This window comes from Sceloporus undulatus, chromosome 4, assembly GCF_019175285.1.
Source record: "Sceloporus undulatus isolate JIND9_A2432 ecotype Alabama chromosome 4, SceUnd_v1.1, whole genome shotgun sequence".
NCBI lineage: Eukaryota > Metazoa > Chordata > Lepidosauria > Squamata > Phrynosomatidae > Sceloporus > Sceloporus undulatus.
Window position 1 is genome coordinate 87,490,118 of NC_056525.1, and position 24,947 is coordinate 87,515,064.

Sequence of the window (24,947 nt, forward strand, 5' to 3'; positions counted from 1 at the left end):
CAACTATAAAGAAACCTAACTGAGGAGACCTAGGCTAGGGATGGGGAAAAGTCCATTATCTTTATTTTAATTGTCATTGTAACATTTTTTTCTAATGTGGGGTCTGTGATTAATTAAAGTATATCTATATCCTTTGGTTTTCTGTTCTAGGGAAGCTCACCATGAGCTTCTCCTAACTACATGCAAGAAAATATGCACAAATAAAAATATATAAATTTGAAAAATGCATACAAATACATTTTAGTCAGTGAGGAAAGGCATAAAGAGTGCCTTATGAAAAAAAAATGCATGTACTAAAATATACACAGTTTTCGATACAGGCATGTGAAGGGAGGCTTGCCGCATGATAGAGAACTTGGATGGGATGAGAATTTTGGTCTGATTCAAAGAAATGCATTGAGAAACAAAACCAACACATTTTCGCATCCACACGCAAGGGTGTGTTTCAATGGGAGGGAATGGGGGAACTCCATATTTGTAGCATGTTAATGTTAAGCCATCATAGCATATAAGAATAGCTCAATGTTAAGTAAATAGAATGAGCTGGCTGAGAAAGAAGTTTTAGAGAGCAAGCTGTTATTATAACATAAGTGTATAAACTTGTACAGCAGCAAAAGGATGCATGTTTCACATACCTTGCTATAATTGCATCCTCATTATAATTTTGCAATTTCTTGCTATGAGCTCTGGTCATGAAAACATTCCAATTTTTATACAGGATTGAAGCCTGCCTAATTTGAACAAATTGAGAGCTGTACAAAAGAAAAGAGATAACTGCTATGTTGTTATTTTTCATTAGAGAATTGCTATATTAAGAGGATGTGATCCAGCTGTGTTTGTTTAAATAAAAGTGTGATTTGAATACCTCCTACAGCTATGCTCCTGCCAATGAATAAAAGATAAAATGCAGCTCTCCTTGGATGCTAAGCTCCCAAGTTCTAGCTGACTCAGAGATTTATTGTTTAACATAAGGAAGTGAAAAGCATGTCGAACAGACCACACACAGGGCTCTTTTGTGTATTGTTTCAAGCCATACCGCTAATAGATTTGTTCCACTAAGGCTCGCAGCAATTCAGCTGTGCTAAAATGCTCCACTTAACTGTGAAAAAATAAAAAATAAAAATAAGTAATTATATCTAAATAGTAAATGTTGCTTAGATCAAGGCCATGAGTAAGATAAACAGGAAGCAGTGCAGTTCAAAGCTGCATATAATCATACTTATGATAATGAAATTAAGCTTTATTTCCTCAAAGCAAGCCCTTTAACTTTGGAACTGAGATTCTGGGACTTCCACAGCTACCATGAAACAATCTACAGCATTATTGGAACTGCATCCTGTTTATGAGCCATGGCTTCCATTAGGCAGTCTAAGAATGATGGTAACCCAAGAGTTGGTGCAGATAAAACATTTTCAATTGCTTAATCATGGACAATCATCTAGGAGTGACTCTACATGGGGCTGCCTCTGGAAACTGGAACAGTGGGCTCAAAATGTTATGGCCAGAGTACTGACCATGTCTGGTCACAGGAAGCACATCCTTGTTGAAATATATCTGCCACTTCATTTCTGGACACAATTCAAAGTGTTAGGCATGTCCTATAAAGCCCTATGTATCTTAAGTTCAGACCATCTGAAAGACTGATATCTCACCATATTGTGGCTACCAGAGTTTTAAGATCCTCAGGGAAGGGTTTCCTTTTGGCACCTCCATCTTCTCAGGCACACTTGGTGAGGACACAGGTGAGAGCCTTCTCAGTAGCTATTTCTAATCTATAGACCTCTGCTATGGGATATGAAGCTGGCCTCATATCTGCTCTCCTTCCATGGGCAAATAAAGATCTTTTTATTTGAACAAGCATTTGACAAAAACATTTTGTGGGATGGTCTTAAATGGAGTGCATGTGCTACAATTGTTCATAGTTTTAAATTTTTTTATAGATTTTATATGATTTTAAAGTACAGTGGGTCCTTGGTATTTGTCAGAGTTTGGTTCCATGCCCTGCCCACCCACCCCCCATGGATGCTCAAGACTTATTAAATACAATGGCATAGTAAAATGCTACCCCTTATATAAAATGGCAAAGTCAAGGTTTGCTTTTTGGAATGTATTTTCCTTTAATTATTTCCAAACTATGGATAGTTGAATTTTGAATAAAGAATGTGTGGATATGGAGAGCCAAGAATAGTGATATTTTAATATGTTTGCATGTGTAATTGTGGGTTTTTAAAAACTTTTTATTACTAATTTTTAATTCATGTGCATTGTTTTGCTTCATGCATGAGCCACCTTGAATCCCATTCAGGAAAAATGTGGGAAATAAATTAAAAAAATAAAAGTCTGAATAATTGTCTGGCAGATTTGATTTACCCTGGGTTTCTATCCAGCCCATGAAATTGCCAGATCACAAGCCTTCTGCATGGTTTAATTTCTCACCTGTCCATATCCACCCCTCTGTCCATTCTTTGTATACTTCATCTTTGTTGAAAAACAGAAGTCAAAGCATGTCACATACAGAACCTCTGTGATGCCCATCTCACATATCTTTCATCATATAGGCCTGTTACAGACAGCCAAAATAAAGCTGCTTCGCGTCACAGTGGAGGTATGGTGTTTCAATGATGCATGCGTCCTAAGAGTCCAGAAGTTGCACCAAAGCCACACTCCAGCCCTAAGGACTGGAGCATGGCTTTGGTGTCGCTTCTGGACTCTTGGGACTCATGCATCATTGAAACACCATGCCTCCACTGTGACTCGAAGCAGCTTTATTTTGGCTGTCTGTAACAGGCCATAGTTTAAATTCTTTCCTGTGAAGTATGAGGAAGTTTCCTGTTTGGGCAATATCAGAGCCATTAAATCAGAAGGACACAAGGGAAACCTTCAGAATCGCTTTGACACTTTAAAAGCACTTGTGAATTTTCAGGGTGCTTAGCAAGCATTAAAGGTGATTAGGAAACTCAGTTTATCATGCTCCAACCACTTTCCTGAACAGTATTTTTTTGATGTCCAAATCCAAAGAAACTGATTGGATATAAGGAAAATCAGAGACTCAAGTCAACACTGCAGTGGGTCCATGGGAAATGGATATAAGAGAGGGTGCACTGTATGGGATGTGGCATGTGTTGTATGTGTGGGCATGTTCTGCATGTGGATGCGCATCAGTGATCCTATTTGCTTGTCCATTGCTGGTATGCACATTACACACTCTGGAATGTCAGCACTACAGTAAAATGACCACTGGCTGAAAAGGCTTCCCTTTTGCTTCTCTATGTGGCTTTGAGAATATCATCATCATTGTGGTTGCCATCATCAGTATCATTGTTTGGTAATCTCTTGGCTCTGCCTTGCTTGACCCCATTCCAGGAATCCTGGTTATCACCAGCCACTACCTTGGGACATCATAATGTACCACAGCGCTACATTACCCCATTTCATTTTGTTTCCCAGTCTTGTAATACTGGCACTGCCTTCCTTACTATGCTTTCAGGCATAATAAGTGTGTGTCCTTTTGCTCCAGATTTAGAACAGCTGCCGTTGGGAGGTTTTAAACATTAATCTCCATTCTGGAACATCTGATCCCTCTTGCCAAAGAGGTGGCTGAATTACAGTGGCAGCTCCTCTGCAGACTATAAATTGTATAAATATGTACCGTGTAAATGAAAGTTGATGAGTGCTTAAGAGCATTTGCTGTGATAGTTTTCATTGAGGTCATGTGCCTCAATGGTCCTCCTTTCCTAGATTGGAAAGGCTCTCTCCACTTCCAAAGCAACAACACAGGTTCAAGAAGGAGGCTGGCTGCATTTATGGATATTGGATAGAGCTTTATTATGCTTGACTTCAGCAGAATATCCAAGGCAACGAGAATGGGGGCAGGGGAGGAAATGTGAAACCATTGAAGGTACTGGCTGGGTTATAGTACAAGAGGGGGGCAGACTACAGAGGGAAAGAAAAAAATGCTTGAAATGTCTGCAAAATGTAACTCAATTATCAGAGATCAGCCATAACAAGGGGGGGGGGAGAAATCACATAAGACCGTAAGAGCTATAAGTATCAAATAGTTACATTTACTGCATTTATAAACAGATATCTTTTGGCAGGAGCATCAAAGAGGCCTCCACAAGGCATGAGATTCTGGGCTCGAATCCATTCACTCTGTGAATTAATTGACTTGGTTTGAACTCTGCTGTTTTCAGTTGGAGAATTTGCTGTGAACATGCTGTACGTATCTCAGATATCAAATAGCAAATGTTCTGAAGCCAGACACTGAAAGGAAGCCAGAAAATTTTTCATTAATCAGGACTGTATGCTTTCTGAGAAAAGGAAATGGGACAACACCAGGCGTAATAAGGAAAACATCCCTCCTATTTCTCTTTCCATCAATATCCCAATGACTGTTATTAGTCTGTGTTTGTATGTGGTAGCAGCTTAGGGGGGAAAAACCAAAATAAAAGAAAAACTCTGATATCCCAACTGTGATTGGGATCCCTTTGTGGAAAGAAATGCAATTGAACATGGTAATAGGCAGCTCATGCCTAGGCTTAAAATCACACTGGGATTCAGAGTGACGAAAAAGCGGGTGGATGAAAAGAAACAGAGTACAATCAAATCCAGGGAAGGGACTGGAATAATTCCAGTTCTTGTACCCTCAGGACTCCAATCCACAGCTCTACTGGTGCATGACACATACAGCTCTATCACAAACAGGGATTAGCTTTTGTAACTCAGCATGTATTAAAACACAAGACATACTTCCTGCACAATGTGTGTATAGCATCTCTTGTCCATATTGTGGGAAATTCCACATGTGTATCATGGCTCCTGTGCATGCAAGGAACCACTTCAATTAGGAAATTATGTTCCTGACACTACCAATAAGCTATAAATACCCTTGAAATATAAGAATTAATGCTATGGGTGAAAATAATTTCTATGGTTTTGAGATCCTCACTGATATTATTTATTTTCTATCTCCTGAGGCAAAGTGCTCCTTTGCCTTAGAAGTTCACCCATTTCCAAGACTTGCAGTGCATTTCAGAGCAATAAAATATGTGCAAAATCACACATCTATTTTCAAAATGCATACAATTGAAAAATATGCATTGCCATACCGTATTGAATTGTGAAACATGGCCACACAGCCTGAAAAACTGATAAAAAACTATGGATGCCGGCCATGAAAGTCTTTGACTTCACAAAAAGGACAGGCATTCTGACATGATTGCAATGGTCAGACATGATATAAATTATAATTTTATTTGTTGGTTTATTGGATGTTTCAATTGATTCCCAATAGGTTTACAACCAAAACAATGGAAAACAGTAAATATATTATGCAAGATACAGAGGGCAAGATTGATAATTGTAAAAATACATAAGATACTCATCAATATGATCCTGAAAGGATTTCTTTTAAAAGTATTTCCATGGTACCCAAAGAGCAACAAAGCAAGTGTCTGATAACCTTCCTTAGAGAGTGATTCATGAAACCAATTCAATACATAGGCAGAGTGACATAGGAGAAGAGATTCCTTCAGATATCTTAAGTCATGACAAAGTCTGTCTATGAGAAAACCTTTTTCGTCTTTGAGTTTTCTCCATGAATAGAGAAGTAGTTCCTCATTGGTCCACTTTGGCTTTGAAGAGTAGAAACCTTCTAATAACAAAGCAATACATGAATAACTTTCATATTTACTTGGTGTATTATAAGCTATGACTTCCTTGATAATGCCCATCTGCATCAGTATTCCTGTAACCTGTCAGAGATAAGCCTTCAATATCTCATTTTTAACATAGTAGCTACCATGACTGAACCTGTATACACAATCTGACTGATTGGGGAGTAGTGGAGAGGGATCTTGCCATATAAAGTACATTTTAGAAATCAGTGAAGGTAGTTTGATATTAGAGCCAGTGTGGAGTAGCAGTTTGTTTGTTGGACTAAGATCTGGAAACAGGACCCTGTTTGGCTACAGAAACCTAAAGTGTGACCTTGAGCAGGTCACACCCTCTCAGCCTCAGAGGAAAGCAATGGCAAACCCTCTCTGAATAAAATATTGGGTGCATCTACACTGTAGAAATAATGCAGTTTGATGCCACTCTAGTTGTTGTAGCTCCATCTTATGGAATCCTGGGGTAGTTTTACACAAGCTTTAGCCTTCTCTGTCAAAGAGTACTAATGCCTCACAAAACTCCAAATCCCAGGATTCTATAGGATAGTGCCATGTCAGTTAAAGCGGTGTCAAACTATATTATTTCTGCAGTGTAGATGCAGCCATTGCCAGGAAAGTCCTGTGATAGAATGACCACACATAGAAATGAACTGACCAGACAGAGACACACTTTAATTCTGCGTGCAGTAAAGATTGGCTTATTTGCAGCTCAAACTTACAAATAAAAGAGGAGCTTTTACACAGTTGCCAGTGAGAATGATTTTTGAAGGTGGAGTGAGCTATACAAATAAGAGCCCAAACTACCAGTCCAACAAATAAAAAAGGCAAATGCAGAAAAACAAAACAAAAGGAAAGCAAGACAATATTATGGCTGGTATTTAAGTGGCTCATATATACATTTTCTGTGGTTAATATGCATGAGCAGAAATTTATCATTGCTGGTCTTCACCTTACTTATAACCATATGTGAACATGGATGTTCTGTCATCTGACTAATTGCTAAGGAAATAAGTTAAATGCTATATTTTATATTATTACATCAGAGTTCCTTAAATAAAGAGGGTGGAGGGAGACCTTAAGCTTTTTAGATTTAAGCTTTTTTTAAAGAGGTAAATAATGTAATTAATATCAGTTTGTTATTTCTGAGCTCATAGTTACTGAAATGTAATTTAGACAGAAATGTTCTTATATTGCTGTGTGTGTGTGTGTGTGTGTGTGTGTGTGTGTGTGTGTGTAATAAAATAAAATTAACAACAACATGAGAAAATGTCTGTATGAAGTATAGAGAGTGGGAACGACTAGCCCAAAGTCACTCAGAGATTTTACATGGCAAGGTGGGAACCTGAACCACATAAATCTCTGGGGTGATTTTGGGCTTTACGTTGTGAGGGTAAAGTGGGTTGGAAGAAAATTATGTATATGTATACTGCATTTCATGTCTCAAGAGAACATTTCAACACTACTGCACCACATGGGTTCTGTAATGGTTGTGTCACTCATCCTCCATGCAATAAAGCAGAAGTAGTTGTTATTCTAACAAGAACACACTTGTTGCACCAAACTGTCTGTAGACTAGAGGCATGTGGAGTGTGAAAGCTGCAGAGTAATAAGCATCCCTTGCTCTAAATAAAGCAAAAGGGGGAAGGGAGCATAATCTGTTAAAATCCTGTATTTGGCATTAAGAGAAGGCCAGCTGCTGAAATTAATAAATTGCTTAATTTATATTAGAAAACCACTGTGTGGCTTACAAACTATATGACATGGGTTTCTCTCATCTCTCTTTTAATTCCAGTGCTGATCAGCAGAATTTTGCTAACCTTATGAAGATAATATTCCAACAGCCTTGCTTCTGTTCAGTGGCAGCTAATGCTCACTGAAATTGAAAGGGCTGGATGGGAAACCAAAGCTGCAGTAGATGGAATCAACTAATTCTGATTTTGTCCCCTTCCTCTTCCCTTGCAACAAATGTACAATACAATACAATTCCTTAACAGTCATCTAACTAAATAGAAGTGATTGGTGTTGAAAACAGGTATGTGTATTCAGACTGCATAACTGTATGAAATAGTAAATGACATCAGTAGTGACATGGAATTTGCTTTGGGGTTTAGTCTGAACTTCATCCAAATGCTAAACTTCATCCAAGTGCTAAATTTATTTTGGGTAACATAAAAGACACCAACTGCTTCTAGCTACAGAGAATCATAGAGTTGGAAGAGACCGCAAGGGCCATCCAGTCCAACCCCCTGCCATGCAGGAAATCTAAATCAAAGCATCCCCGACAGATGGCCATCCAGCCTCTGTTTAAAGACCAACAAGGAAGGAGACTCCACAGCTCGCCAAGGCAGTGTATTCCACTGTCAAACAGTTCTTACCATCAAGAAGTTCTTCCTATTGTTTAAGCATGGAATCCCTTTGGGTGGAATATTTTTCCTAATGCTTAGGTGGAATTTCACATGTCTCATGTAACATACAGAATTTCTACACTAAATCTCATCAAAAGGTTTTTTCTAAAAAAACAAACTAGGAAGTGATTTGCTGAAGTGGCTGTATGGTTTCAAAGGCTGTTTCTTTCTGCTGATTATTTTTTAAAAATAGAGCTATTGTACAAAAGTGCCCTTTAACTGATACACTATAATTCTAAAAATAATTAAGAGAAAGGAGCAAAAGTTGTTTTGGGGGGTGGGCTTGTACAGAAAGAATTCAATTAAAATTAATTAGAATTAAGAATAAATCAACTCAAGATTGGGAATAAGATATTGTACATGGCACCAGGATATAATCCAGAATTGTTGTTTGGATTTTAAAAAAAACCTACATAAACTATAAAAACAAATACTGCAATTTCCCGACATATTTTCCCCACCTGAAGGAGCAAATGGATCACCAAGAGGAATGCTTGGCCCTCCAGATATTTTGGTCACAAGCTCGATCAGCTCAACTGTGAATGGTTAGTGATATGGAGTTATGGGCGCTCTCATCCAAAACTTTTCTAATAAAGATAGATATGATTGATAATTTCTCTTCATGCATTTTGTAATACTTGTAAAATGATCACATCCTGGGTAATAAAAGGCTTTTAAAAAAAAGAATATCCAGTGTCCAGCTAGCTCACATATTTTCATATTGCTGTAATCATTTTGTCTGTTTTGTTTATTCTATGTCATTGTCATTTTACTCCCATCTACATTCTGTCTGTCTGTCTGTCTGTCTGTCTGTCTGTCTGTCTCTCTCTCTCACACACACACACACACACACTAATAGAATCTATTTGCTGGAAAGCAGGAGATCAATATCTGAAACAGCAAATACCACAAATTTTGGAAGATCATTATTAATTATTTCAAAGCCTGGGAAATTGTCTGGGCTGCAGGGTATATGTACTGTTCCATTATCCCATGTTGCTATTACTCTAACTGCCAAGGCATTATCCTAGGGAATCCTGGGATTTGTAATTTTATGAAAAGGAACTTAAAATTCCCTGTAGTCATGCATTACAACTCTCCAATGGAGAATTGTAAGACTGTCAACACTCTGCAGATATCAGGATAATCATAGGATAAAACCATGGCTGTTAAACTAGTATCAGGCTGCTATAATAGTGTAGCTTTGATGCAGCCCAAGAAAAGGTTTAAATGAACTACAAAAGGCAGATATTTCTATTAACAACCATTATAGGATTTTGGACAATGATACTGTATATAAAACACACATGTGTTTTGTTTTAATCATAAAACTTGCAACATTTGTCACCTATGATAACACTATAATGGAATAATGGAAAATCAGATCAATAGCTTATTTTTCTACTTCATTAAACTCCTTTGGATTTTTCCTTAATGAATTACAGTAATTAATTGTATTTTAAAAAAAAGCAAAAGAAAAAATTATTTGTTGAACGAATTGCCCCATCAGCATGAGAAGATGCATAGCTAACATCAACAACTTTTTATATTGGGGAAGATGTTCAGATTAAAAAAAAAAACAATCGAGAAACAAGAGTTAGAAATTTCATCTAAATTCACTATCCATGTAAGAAATAAACCCGGTAATTGATTTGAATATCCTGTTAATGTCTGACAGTATGGCATTAAGACTAGAATGCTACTTGATACAAAGAGAACCAGGACATATAATGGTGTAAAAACAACTAGAATTTAAACATCAAAGAACATAATTTGTGTCCCTGTTGGCCATAAAAATAAATATTTTCACATTTCTCATGTTCACTTTAGCTGCTGTTCTCACCAGTCTTCTTTCCAGGGATTATTTCTAAGGGGCAGTACAGATGGGAGGCTCTGTGCTGCCCCTGTAAGCCCCGTGTCTGTGCTGCAGCATCCCCATGCTGCAGCACAGACGTGCCACCAAAAAAAGCCGCCTAGAGTGGCTTCTTTTTTGCGATGCTAGAAGCAGGAAGGGGCATTGCCATGACGCACCTTCCTGCCAGCAATGTCTGGTCACTGTATGGCAGCAGTGGCATCATGGCAGCCCCCGTATGGATGAGGCCGTCATGACACCACCACCGATATATGCTAGGGTTCTGGAGCATGCGGATCCTGTGTGCTTCGGAACCCTAGTATTGGCAGCCACACACCACTTTGGGCCCATCTGTCCCGGGCCTTCATTTTCTTTTTCTGCTTGAGTTCAGATACCTCACTACAAATGAAATGCCTTGTTTGAAATCTAGAAGGATAACTGAGTCAAAAATTCAGCAGCAGAATGAGAGAGAGAGAGAGAGAGAGAGATGCAATACCTTGAGCAGGATCACTTTAGGCTTTTGATTGATTGATTGATTTAGAAAGGTATACGCGGGATCATTATTTTCAACGGTATTCTGATTTTTTTTTTTATTTTGGAGAAATCAGAACTTTAGAATATTCTTTCTTTTATATGTTTCCAAAGAATATCAGCCTGATAGCTTCTGAGTCCACTGTCTATGACACAACCAGTTGATTGTTAAGCAAAATGTTTCAGAACCAACAACTTACTGACAGACACAACACGTTGTCAGTAAGGCATGGTCCATAGGATGTTTTGTAATATGCTGAATTAAGCCCAGACTCCAGTAAATTGTTGGATATAAATTTCATCTACTCAGCAACACACAGGGTAAACTCTTTCCAGTAGATATATTTATTCTTCTGTACTTTATCACAAGCAGATGGCATGGCCATTTGTTCTGGCCTGGCTTTGTCCTTTTAGAAATGATTTATGGGTGCAATTTTGTCTTTATTCAATAACAATTAATGCAAGGAAATCTTTCAATAAAGTAAATGTGTGTACGTAAGCACTGTGTGACTTCAATTAATAGTTCCTGATTTAAGAAATCAGGAGCAGCAAAGCATGTGGGATAGGATGAAATTTAGGGATAAAATGAAATGGGCACACTTTGTAGGATTTGGCACAGCAGAGGGCATGGATCTGGACATCAGCCAACCCATCTGTTAGCTGATGCACCTCTACCCTGCCTGCTGGGGAAACCAGCTTGGGATGTTAGGGTCAGGGTATTATGAGGACGCCTTCTTTGGTAGCAGATTCTGGCACCCACCAGTAATGCTTCACACCATAAAGCTGTGACAAGAGAAAAACACCAAGTGTCACCGTTATGCAAAACAAAGAGCAGGCTGTTTGTCACAAGGGAGGTGAAAACCTCAAGAGCAAGAAGTTCAGGCTGTAGTGTAAAATACCTTTCCAGGTATTTAATTGATGAGCATCTGCCCCATCAAGGAGATAGGACATTTGGGGAAGCCAGGCAACAGAATGAGACTGAGGGGTGGGTTGTGGCCCAGTTTAATCTTCAGTAGTGAAATGGGCTGAAAACACTCAGTTTCATATCTCTTTCTGCAAGTCCCAATCCCAACCACCAAATAGATATTCATTTGCTACCTTGGCTTCCCAGCATGCTACATAGCAATACAGATATGAAGGGAGGCACTGCATGGTTCAAAGATGTACCCAACCTCCTACATTCTCCATGAAGCAAACAGGGGGTCCCAAAGTAACTGGCAACCTGAGCTTGTTTTAAAACCTACGAGGAGCAGGGAGAAGTACCAAGTGTAGTGTAATGGTTTAGGCATTGGACTATGTCTCTAGAGATCAGGATTTGAATACCAGCTCAACCATGGAAACCCACTGGGTGACCTTGGACAAGTCACACTGTCAGGGGAGATTATCAGACGGGGGACGGGAATAAAGTCTGTCCTTATCCCTTCTGTGACAGAGATCGCGCGAAAGACATTCACACTGATCCTGTTATTAAACTTTCAGTGAAGTGGAATTGCATGAATGGTTTCTTCCATTAATGCAAAATGAAGTGCAAGGATGGAACAATTCCACTTTAATGATGGGGAAATGACAGGATCAGCATGACATCGTTTGATACTCTTTCACATGATCGCGGTCATTTGTGCTTCCTGGACAGGACAATGACCAGATCAGCATGACATCTTCTGAAAGTCCTTCCCACAATTGTGCAGGAAGGACAGGACAAGAATGGGAAAATGATGGAACAATGACACCCCCTATCTGATAATCTCCTCACCCTCAAAGGATGGTAATGATAAACACCCTGTGAAGAAATTGCCAGGGTGATAGGTTTGCCTTAGGGTCACCATAAGTTAGAAATGACTTGAAGGCACACAACATCAAAAACAGGCAAAAACACCAATCCTGTATTATGAAGTATATATAGTACCATCATTATTCCTGAAAGAAAAATGGCTGTCACCCTATAAAGAAGCTGAAGCACTTTGTTTAGTAAAGGAAGAAATTTCTCTTAATGGGCAGGAGTAGGGAACTGCCACCACACTCTCTCTTTTCCTAAGGCAGCAATTAATTGACTAAGGACAATTAATAATTAATATTATTTATTATTATTTATTTCATTTCTATGCCGCCTTTCTCCCAGAAAGGGACCCAAGGGGGTTCACAAAATAAAAACATTTTAAACGATTTCACAGTAAATTTTTTAAAATGTTTTAAATCATCTAAATAAAGCAGTATTTAAAGTAACACAAAAACATACAGAAATTAAAAATGTAATTTAAAAAACCATATAAAACCACGCTGTCAGATTTATATATTAAAAAGCCTGCCTAAATAAAATCCTTTTTGCTGTTGGTGAAAGGCAAGCAGGGCCAGGGCCAGCCTAAGCCTCCTGTGGAAGGATATTCCAGAGGGTGGGAACAGCCACCAATATTATCCTATGAGCCTTGATCTTTGTGCAATCACATTAGTAAAACAAAATATAAACATATTGGTTTAGGAGCATTCATTCTCACACGTTTCTGCAATAGCACAAAGGTGCTGTCTTTGCCATTGACAGTCCCTTATGCTGTCTTCTGCACTCCTCCTTACCCAGCCTTCCTGCCCTATGCCCTACCCAGTGTGCCTTTCGGGTTTTTCATTTTTTATTTTTAACACAATTAAGTTATGCTCATGTGATTTAAATTTAAAAAGAAAAAAGAAATGGAGGGGCAGCCTGCTTAGAAATAGTGATGGAAGGGGGACAGGAGAAAGGAAAAGTCACTGACTCCATGTGACTGCCAATAATGCCATTTCACACCTGTGGGGTAATTGAAAAGCAGTAAAATTGGGAGCTTATTGACTGGTTTTCTCTTTCAATGAAACAACACTTCACAGGCACAGCAGCGATGAGACAGAGATGCCATCCTGTGATAAGTGTTTTCAAATATGCTATTCTTCAACATTAATTGTAGTGGAAAAACTTTTTGTGATTACACCTGGCAGATATACTCAGTTCCTGTCTTCTTCTGCCAAGGGATTCTCAGTTCTATGTTATTTATCTTGGTAGGCAAAAGCTTAGGCACCAAGCAGTTCACCAGGTGCAGAGAAATGCTTGAATCCTATATATGAGCAACGGTCAATTCCTCCAGCCAATCAAGGGACTGAAGAAATAAGTGGCAAACAAGATGTCCGCAGCTGAAGTGTATGAGAGAAGAGGAAGGAGCAACACCATAAGCTGCATGTCAAGTGTTTCATGGATTCACTCTGATAGAAACCATGAAGAAAAAACCTGTCATAATCTAAAAAGCTAAGAAAGATGCACTTGACTCTGGAGGGAGAAAGCAGCCTAAATTAGACCACTCATTGGTGTATGTGTGTGCAGTATATTGAGTTATGTACTAAGGAAAATGTGGTTCATGCACATTTTAGAACTGTTCACTTTCTTTGTATAGCTTTCCAATGTGCATATCATGGAGCACTTTTTCTTTTTCCTTTCTTTTGTGGAATGTGCAGCAAGCTCAGAACTGTATTGATCTCTGACTTCAAATTCCACAGAGCTCCACATTTAGGTCAAGGAGGTGCAAAGTGGGTAATCTGTAAGACAACACTTGACATGTGAATTTCTCATCCATCCCTAAAGTGCATGATTTTTTGGTCTCCTCCCTACATGAGTTGTAATTTGATTTAGATGCTACTGTAAAATTAATTATGAATACTACCTACACGTACAAACTCCTTGGATTTGTGGCTGGCTCACCTGCCTGCCTACCTACTTACCTACCTTCCTTTCTTCCTTCCTTCTGAAAACAAACAAACCCTTAAAGAGATAGAAATACCAACACTACTGAAAATCAAATTCAGAGGAAAGAAATGAAGGTAAAGATGGAGTGGGGAGAGAGACAGAACACAACAGTGTTTTAAAGGTCTTCCTTTTCCATACCCCCACCTTGAAGCCTATACTAGTCATAATTTGATGTTGTCTCTTCAGCTACTTTATTGCAGAGTATATTATGCAGAGCAACAATGTGGCTATTTATGTTGCATCATCAGTTTGCATATTTGTCATTGCTTAGACATACAGCACAGTTACATAGTGTGCTGTATAGGCCACTTCAAAGCAGAGCAGGGAAAGACTGCTGAATGGCATCATGAAAAACTGCTGTCAGCATCAAACTAAGTGGCCCAAGGGTCCAATTCAAAGTAAGGCAATATCCTATGATCCCATTTAGCTGAAGAACTAACTCATTCTTGGTCTGAAAGCCTTACCTGCTGCTCTATGATACCCCAACTCCCACTAGGATGGTCTATTCCTCTGCCTTCCACACAGCAAGCAAGGCATGAGTTCACTTGATTGGAAGCCCCTGTTCTCAAATATATAGCACTGCCCTGAAGGTGTTAAAGGAACAAGTGGCATCTTAGAATGAGAAACTAGCAACCTTACTTGACACTCCTCTGATAAATAAGTGTTCCTATAGCTTAAGTGAGAAGGCATTAGAAGACAACTTGAGAAAAACAGCTTTAACCTTTTCTTTAACACATAGTTCTTATCCTGGCATTTGCGGAAAGGGTAAAAAGTTAAGTTAAAGGGAACTGTGTACAAAAAAGCCAATATTCCAACTTTTATTGTTAATGTACTGTTTTCTTGGGTTTTAAAATACATATGAACAATTTGTAATTATCATTCTTTTCAGTTTACAAAGTAGTTCAAACAATATTTTAAAAACACACAGACACACAAAATAAAATTCAGTAAATAAGAAATAAGGGCCACTGAGAGTCAGTTTAGATCCAAGTGAAACAACAACTCAACTAGGATTGCCAGGTTTTTGTTTTTTTTTGGACAGCAATATAGAGCAGCCTATGGGATAGATGCGGATTTAATAGTCAAAGACAGATTTTACTGCACTGTCCATAGTGGGGCAGTATGCAACCCGCATGCAATCCATGCCTTCTCCAGGCTTTTCATGCAGTTTTTCAAGAACAGGTGTGTGACACCACTGCTCTCCAAACAGGCTGTGATGTTTGCCTCCATCCCTTTAAAATGCTGAAGAGATGGTAAGCAGGGTGAGGCTCAGTGGGAGGAGAAAGCAAAGGCCACAGAGGTACTTTTTTTAAAAAAAATTTTTTTTAATTTTTAAATTAAAAATTAATTTTAAAATATATATATATATTCTTTTAAAACTTTCTTTAAACACATCACAGAGAAATAGCCAGATGTTCTTTCAGCCTCTGCTCTTCACTGGCCCCTAATGGTCGTGTCAACAGACCCAAGCATGGGCCTTGTCTGCAAAGGCCAGGATGCTCTAGGAGCAACCCAGAGTATCCTGGCCACATAGCTTCCCCAGTAACCTTGGCTTCTGCTTCTGCACTGTCCACCAAGTCAACTGGTGTAGTCACTGACACTCTGGCCTTCTGAGGTCAGAATGAGGTGCCCAGTGATGAAGCTTTGCATCTTATTTTGACCTCAGAATTAGTGACCTGCATCAGTAGTGGGCTTTCCAGAAGGCTTGGTGGGACCCCCTTGCAGACAGCTGCTGCAGTGCAGAAACAGAGGGCTATGGAGCTTCCCAGAAGATCTATAGTAACAGATAAGCTTTTAAAATTCATATTAAGGCTGTTAAACCATGGTTCTGGTGTGGAATGTGTTGAACATCATCCAGACTGCCCACTCCAGAACCTGAGTTTGGGACGTGCATCATCTGAAAGAACTGGGGTTTGGGACATGCATTGTCTGAAAGAACCAAGGTTTGGGACATGTATTGTCTGAACAGGATAATGCTAGAACCGGGGGGGGGGCATTTTGGTCTTTCAGACAAGACCATGGTAGGTTTTGAAGGAACTGGGTGCCATTGTGTGAAGGTGACAATGAATTCTTCTCTCCACAATAACCAAAAATGGCAGTATTACTAACAGGATGTCAGCCAATGTTATTTATAATGTGTTATTTCCATCTTCTGTTGAAATCATAGTCAGTACAACTTACTTCTGGATAGACATGCATAGGATTGTACTGATATTTACACGCATTAAATGTAAATATTTACTGAACATTTTAAATGTTTAACCCATTTTACAAATTGACATTACTTATATGGTAGTCTAGTGATAAATTAATTCTTCTTTCTTTCTTCAGATCATATATATGACTTTAAATATGATTGTGTGTATGCTTTCTTTTTAAATCACTACTCTTTTTTCCTTTTATAATGTCAAGGATCATATTAAGGAAAATAGCAAACTTTATCTACTTAAAAACAAGGTGAAGACTGAAGTTTCTCCCCTTTTAATTCCCCTAAAATGAAATCATTGCCTAAATACCATACACAGTGTGTGCCTATCAATTGTATAGTTGCCCCTTGAGAAACTTTTTATTGACTTTAAAAAGTTTTTTTTAAAGAAAATCTTTTTCAAGTTTACAATACAGGCAATAAACTAATACTAGTTCCTGTTGTTTATTTACACTTTCCATCTCTTTTCCTTCTTTTTGGTTTCTCCCTCCCCCCCTCCCCTTTTTGCCTTTCATTTTTCACTGCCAAAAATCAAACCTCTGCAATTTTCCACACAGCAGCAAAATAAACACACTGCATTGGTCTTGGCTGTGAGTCAAGATAGCTTCCTTCACCCAGCAGGGGTCACTCTTAGTCAATCCATTCAAAACTACTTCAGGCCTTTTACTGACTTTTACCTGCCTCTGGCTATTCCGAAAAACTTACAACCTCTGAGTTCAACTCCTGTACCTGTTTTTATTATGCACTGGCCTTCAACACAGGCCTTCTCTAAAGAAGGTCAACATGGTTAGAGTAGCCTCTTTTTCAAATAATTGCTTTTTGCCCAATATGTTCTACACAAAGATCATGGCCATAAGCTTGGAAAAATTACATTACAACTGACTATGGGACTCTTTAAAAAAAAAAAAAAGAACTGTTGCAATCTCAATTTATGGTACACACACTATTCCTAACCCAAGGAAATCTACCCTATGTGAGAAGATTGCTGTCAGAATCAGTACCACTACCCAACCATAATAGCTATGAGTCTGTGATATTGCACTAAAAGTTAGTTACAAGGCTTGGATGACATCAAAGTACTTCTCTAATTCACAGAATTCACTTTCCAGTTAGTTTTAAATGACAAGTCCTAGAATTCTCCAACCAGAATCCCCCCCCCCCAATATAGTGGATTTTGACAATTATAATCTACTTCTATGAAATAAACATTCCTAAATTATGGTGTAGCACGAGACCCAATTATGAAAGAACAGATTGCTGGTGGCATCCATGTCACTCTAAGTTAAAAGTCAGTCTTAAGATGATGCTGGTCATTTCTCAGGACTAATTCACTGGGCAGTCAGGGTCTCCAGACTGAGAAAAGGAATGAGATGAAACAGCTGGGAGGAAAAAAGGACTGCTTTGTTGACTAGATGTACTCAAGAAACAATCTTAGCTTTATTACATATACTGTACTAGGCTTGCCTACTGATTGTAAGTATATATATTGCATATCCCTTCTACATCTAAGTTGACGCTACAACCCAAACACATATTAACTGGCCAAATACTTGCTTCAAAGATACAAGGGTTCTTGTTCAAGCCTTCAGGATCATATGGAACAAGCCTCTAGTTGGCATTGGCTAAGAAACCCCAAGACAGTGGTACTATCTTGCTCAGGTTCTCCTTGTAGGATTTCCAGAGGCATGCTTCAGGCAACAAGATGCAGGACTAGATGTACCTCTCTCTCTCTCTCTCTCTCTCTCTCTCTCTCTCTCTGAACCATCAGTGCTTTAATGGTTTCTCAGTATGGTTTCTTAATCTCAGTGTTGTGGTCAGTGCTATGATATTAATAGAAATTGATCTAAAATTCATTGATTTTTGCTGGTATGCAAGAACTAGTACTCTGCTGTAACCTGCCCTCCAATTGCCAAGAGTTTTGTTTCCTGAATGGTGCATAGGTTTCTGTGCAGGATGGGATGTTTTCTGATTTCTCCCCTTTCTGCCCCACATCTCTTTGATGCTCTGCAGCTTCGTTCAAAGCTTGCATTTTCTGATTCAAAAAGGCTGCAAGGGAGGATTTACTTCACTAGATCTTCTTCTGACTTTAACTGAAGCTCAGAAAGCCATGAACATTACAGACTACCAAGAGATAATAGATTATATAATGTAAAGCAGTGTATACACACACACACACACACACACACACACACATTGTAGTTAAGTACAAGAATCCCACATGCAACCTATGAACATTTCACAGGAGCTTTCTTCTCCTCTGATTTTCCCCCCAGAAGTCATCCTGTTATCAAATAGAACATATTTTGAATGACACACTACAAGTAAGTTAACTAAACCATGATATCAAAGACAGTTATAAACTTCCTTCATTTTGTTTAAAATAGAACATGCCAGGCAAACATGCCATGGTACAGTGCAGATGTTTTCAGAAGGAACCTACCGAGATCTGTTTGTGTTTTGAGTAATATTTTTGTTTAATTCTTTTTCTGATTTCCATTCCAGAGCCTCAAGATTTATAGCAGAGATTGTTTTTAAAGTGTAGTTCTATAGCTGCTACATTAAACAGATACTCTGGTGGTTTGTAAAAGTAGTCACTAAATCACTCAGCCCTCTGCCTATCAATCTCCTCTGGGTATTTTTTATTTTAAAAAAACCTGGAATTTAAAACAGAAAAATGGCTTAACAATTATCCAATAGTTATGATCTGAATGCAACAGCAACAGGTCAATTCATTTGTGGTGTGATGTAGTCAAATGAAGGAAGATGTGGAATAGAAATATGCATTTACAGACAAATGCTATGATTAATTGTCGTTGTGGCAATGTGGGGTTATTGTCACACCACAGAATTAAAAAAGTTTGGCACTGCTTTAATTGTCATGGCTCCATCCTATCGAATCCTGGGATTTGTAGTTTGTTGTGGCATCAGAGCTCTGTGACAGAGAAGGCACAGCCTGGGAAAGTTTTTGCACACCACCTTAACCTTGTAGTTAACAACTGTCAGAAATAAAACAGAGGAACAAGTAAAAACAAAACTGAGCCATGGCAGTTAAAGCTGTATTCAACTGCATTAATTCCACAGTGTAGGTGCAGCCTGGGAAAGTTTTTGCATACCACCTTAACCTTGTAGTTAAAAAAGAGAGAGGAATAATGTGTTTCATGGGAATCATAAGATGTTTCCTGGACATAATTATAAATTATTTCATTTTTTCTAACATAAAGTGATAGGGGGAAAGGTTCATCTGTGTGCATTCACTGGCCCAGATCAATGTCAAGTCTATTTCTAGCATCCAGAATAAGGCAACCAACTGATGCTGGAAATACTACAAACAAATATTTGGATCACACAAAGTATTTAAAGCTATTCTTAAAAGATCATGCAGGTAATAATTTTTGCTTTCTCCTGCACTGATTTCTTTTTTTAAAATGGCATACTCTTCTCAGACTGAAACAGTGGAATCACTAGGATTGGTGTCAACTGGTGCAGTAACTCATGGTGTCACCCTCTCCATTGACCTCCTCCCAGTTTACACCATATAGAATCCTTAGTAATGCTTTTCTGAACTAATGTTACACATAAATTGTAATTCCTATATACCACTAAATGTAAAGTTAATAGTTGTGATATGCAAATTAGTTGTGATATAAAAACGTGCAAAATTAAAATTATACCTTCAGTTTACAATATGATATGTACATCCTAAATGTATTTACATATACACAGTGAAGATTTGGTTAAAATGTGATGTTTTTTTTTAAAAAAAGTAAAAGATTTTTTTATTTTTTTAAAGAAAATTAAAAAAATTCAAATATGAAATTTTACTTTTAAAATTTCTGGGACCTCTCCTTTCTTCAACCACTGAGCTTCCTCCCACTCTCATCATCTCTTAAAGCATTTTAAAGGAAAACAGATGAATGCCACAGCCCAATTCTGCCAAAAGGGAGGTGTTTGAGAAGTGATGTAACACCCCCCCCCCCATTAGGGTACCACCTGGTGCATTCTGCATCCCCCACATCCTTCTAGTGATGCCACTGCACTGAATATATGATTTGAATGTTTTGGAATTGTTTTGCAAATGTTTTGATGGTGGAAATTCATCACCATTTCTACAAGGCAAATTCTGTAGACATAGCAACTCCAAGCATGGAGAGACCATGTAATACCTGTCTGTGATAATGAGCATTATACAGTGCTGTACGTAGGATGCCCTCCTATGCATGAGAGAATATAGAATTAATTTCATGTATAAAAAAAAATTATGTATCAAGAAATTGTCAAGATCCATGATTCCAAGCAGCTATATGCTCATGCGGCCAGAGGTATTTTAAACAAATTTATTGCAACCAGTCACCCAATGAAAGGAGCAAGCTGCTTTTGTACTTACAACTCACTTGCTAAGTGATTGGCTGAAGAATTTTTTAAAAGACATCTTTCCGTATACTTCAGTTTATGCATGCAGTTCCTGTCTGTGCGTTGGCTGCCTAGAATTGAGGCCAAAATTGGTGTTCTTTTTATTGTCCATTTCTATGGAGAGCCTTTTCCGTGGATGAAATATTTCATACACTGCCTTGACATAATAGTCCACCCAACAACCATACTGTTGCTACAAACACCCTCGCAGTTAGCTTATTATCCAGTGGCTTTCTTTCATTAGACTGTGTGGTTAATAGCATACATTCTTTCTTACATGTGCGTGTATGCACACCCACACACACATTTCCACACCCTCCTCACTTTAAATAAGCACAATTGAGGAGTGTGACTTTAATTTTCTTACTTTAAAAGGAGAAGGCAACTGGTTTTTAATGGTTACAGATAAATGACTCCAAAGTCCTTTTCCCAGATGCTGTCACTGTCGCTACCAGAGCAGATATGCAACATCTTGTCACAGGCACACATCAATGCTTGTGCCTGCTGCCTTCTTCCCAGAGGACAACCTAACACCTGCTGCTGGCAGCATGCCGGGCCTTCAGGGAACAAATGTTCTATCGCTGCTGGGTGATAGGATGGGACAGACTCTACATTTCAAGTGAACTGGCTAAAGGCACCCTAGGGCTCAATGCACCGGGGCCAGCACCCAGATGGTTCCATGTTCGGTGGGTAGGAGTGGGGGAAGAAATCATGAGTTGTTGTACATTCTGCAGCACCTTACAAGAATTTCAGGACAGGAATCAAATAAAACCAAATGTTAAATTATACGCAATAATGACATAGAGTAAAATATTTGCAAGCATGATCAATTGCTAGAGCAATGCTGTTTTTTCTCCTTTATGTTTCTTATGGCACTGTAAACTTAACATGGCATCTCATTCTCTCTTTCTCTCTCTCATATATATATATATATATATATATATATATATATATGAACAACTGAACCATAAAGACAGTGACAGTTATTGCAGGATATAATGCACGTATCATGAGCCAAACACCCTTGCCCTCGACAGTTTATAGCACTAGTGAATATAAACTGTTTCTTTTGGGGATTGTTTTTGTCCTGAACTCTATTCTTGTAATATTAAATGAGCTTTGAAGGGATGATGGATAAAGACAGGTAAGGACAGATAAAGGGGAATTACATATATTCAGTAGGTGTGTGTTGTTTAAACAGGGGATACATTTCTGTTGAAAACTACAATCTACACTTTTTAGAGCACCAGGAATATATGATAAAAGAACTACAAAATTTTGCTGGAATTGTGTTTTTCTTTTATCAAGTACACTGAGGAGGAGAAAAGAAGTCTCCAAATCCAAATTATCTTTCTATAATTGCAACAAGTGTTACCAAATATGCCCCCAGTCCCAGAGCATATGCATGAACTCAAATACAATTCTGAGTATACACTTCTGTAAGAGATCTTGTGACCTTTGAAATAATGTTTCTGTTTTTCCTGGCTTGCACCTGAACTATTAGGTGCCTGACTATATCCTCATGGATGACACAGGGAGTAAAGCACCAACTCAGGCAATTACTCAGTCTGCAAGGTGGCACATCTAGGGCTGTCCTTTCCACCTCAAGTGCCCTTCTCTCTGCCCCTTTTTTGTATCTGGGGTTCACCTCAATTAGATGTCAATTAGATGTGACAAACACATTGATCTTGGTCTGATGCTTATGTTTAAGCAATGTTTGCAGAACTGAATAAGCCATCCAGAATGACATGCAATTTTGACAAATAATAAATCAGTTTAGCAGTAGAACCATAAATAGCCAACAACCTAACCAATGGAACATTCCCAGAGAAGGCAAAAATATGCCACAATGACATGAAAAAAACAACCCCTCTTCCCAACCATGGGAGTGACCAGCAATTGCCTGGGAAGTTCAAATAGCAGTAGATGGGTGGGAGTCTAGTGTTCAGCCAATGAAAAAGTCCGAGACCAGTGAGAGTACCCATACAAAGCTTCCTGAAGTTTCATGAGAGTATGGATCTTGCAAGACTTCCATGATCTCATGAGATTAGGAACTATAGCAGGAAGAGGAGATCCCCTTGGCTATTTGCATTTGAGGTGGGGTTTTCTGTAAAATATTTTTTGTTAATATTTTCCAAATAAAGACTAAGACCATATTCATTACACTACTGTTGTTTGCTTCTTGTTTCTTGCCCACTGCAATGTCAAGTTTTACTTTTAAAACAAGTAGTTGAACCTCATGATGGCTTCAAAGTTTGATTTTTTTTAACATACTTCACAATGATATTACATTGATATTGCATGAAACTGTCAGGGATGAACCACATTGAACTGTAAGAGTTATATTGTTTGCCTAACAACATACCCTGTGTATTTGGGTAATAGGATGCTGGAACAACATGCCAAACTGAAGTTATATTACTCATGGTAAAGAAAATGGGTCTTTACTTCCTTATAATCCATTAATTAAAAGATCTCATACACTTTTATTTTTATATTGAAAACAGGTTATCAAACAAATAACTTTTAAATAAAATATTTGCACTTTGGAACTGTCTTTAAGGAAACAAATTGCATTTTGCTAGAAAAATAATCAAAACCTTGGCTACCATGTCCTGGGTTACCATTACCAGATGTCCAAGTTTAAGATGACATGTGAATAGAGGGACAAGAAGAGACAGACGTTCACATTTTCTAGGTGTTTATTTTTAAATATGAGCTCAGTACCTCTGACCTATGTTGTGCATTCTTTTAGAGGAAGAAAGTAGATGCTTGATAGAAATTAGATACTTGAAAACTTAAAGCACGGTAGTGTCCTTTTATTGTTACTCCCAAAACGTTGTTTGGATTTATAATGCTATGAATAAAAACAACAAGGAGTCTGGACTGATTGTGAGATAAAAGTATCCCAGTTCCAGATCCCTGGTTTAAATTCATCCCAGGGAGATAATCACTGAGAGATCTTCACATCTGATGATTATTTGCTGTTCTGTATGACATCAGCTTGCTGTTATTTTGGCAGCTGCCTCACATGAAATCCTCCTGCTCCCTGTCAACCTTCCTTTAAATGAGTTTAAATATATAATCACCATCATTATGTAAAAAAAGCAACCTAAAATCCTAATTCCTGAGACCCAAACTGCACATTGCACATAGAGATTTATGACTTGTACCCTTTTGTTCTGGAATCTGTTTTACTAATATAGATATTTGGTTAGAGGATTGGAGGGCAGGGAGATCAGTATTTTCTTCACAGAGAAGAACATTGTAGCACAGTGGAACACCTATCATATATATTTGTCTATAAATTGACCTCATATATAAATTGAGGGCAGGTTTGGAGGTCAAAATTATGGATTTTGATATGACCGGCGGATAAGCTGAGGGTAAAACTTAGGGGCAAAGGATGTAAAGGACAAAGCAAAGGAAAATGATGCCAAAGAAAAATTCTGGCAGACATAACTGTTTGTTCTCACTCTAAAGGCTGGATGGATGAGGAGGAAAGTATGGTAAACAGTGACCATACTCTTTATGGAGGAGACAGCCAGACACAGGCAGAGCTAAGAAAATGCATACATGTCAAAAAAAGCACAGCAAAGCAAATGGACACTACATTAACAGTGATGTAATAACTTTAATTGAATATTATAACTTTGCTTTATTTTAACACAGAAAAGCTGGAAAATGTATTCATATCCTTCAAAGCATGATTCCCCATGGCTTTCCTTTGAAATCTGTTTTACTAATACATATGTTTGGTTGGAGTATTGGAGGGCAAGAAGATTAGTATTTTCTTCACAGAACAGAACATTGTATCACAGTGGGAAGCACCAAAGAGCTGCTGTCACTGCCACTTTCTTGCCCAGGTATTCAAAATCGTCAGAAGAGGCAGAGAGAGTAGAGGTGGCTTGTGCTTCTTTTATGTTCTCCTGGGACAGACTAAGCTCTTGCCTTTTGTCACTGTACTCAGAGAAAGAGAGAGATCCTTTTTGAGAAGAGTTAAAGCAAAGTACTTACATCAACCCATGGAAAGACACCCCAGGTTTGATGGGTCAATTTTTTAACTATAATTTTTAGACTTATAATAATTAGTTTTATTTTTTTAATTTATATT

At 38.2% G+C, this 24,947-nt stretch overlaps 1 long non-coding RNA gene across 1 annotated transcript in view; it reads right to left on the minus strand.

Annotated features, from left to right (window-relative positions):
• Positions 1-4,121: 4,121 nt before the first annotated feature.
• The window catches only part of LOC121928500, a 108,188-nt gene continuing 87,362 nt past the window's right edge, over positions 4,122-24,947 (minus strand). Inside the window, exon 4 of the long non-coding RNA XR_006103514.1 lies at positions 4,122-4,263. This is a non-coding gene — a long non-coding RNA (uncharacterized LOC121928500). The remainder of the gene's footprint in view (positions 4,264-24,947) is intronic.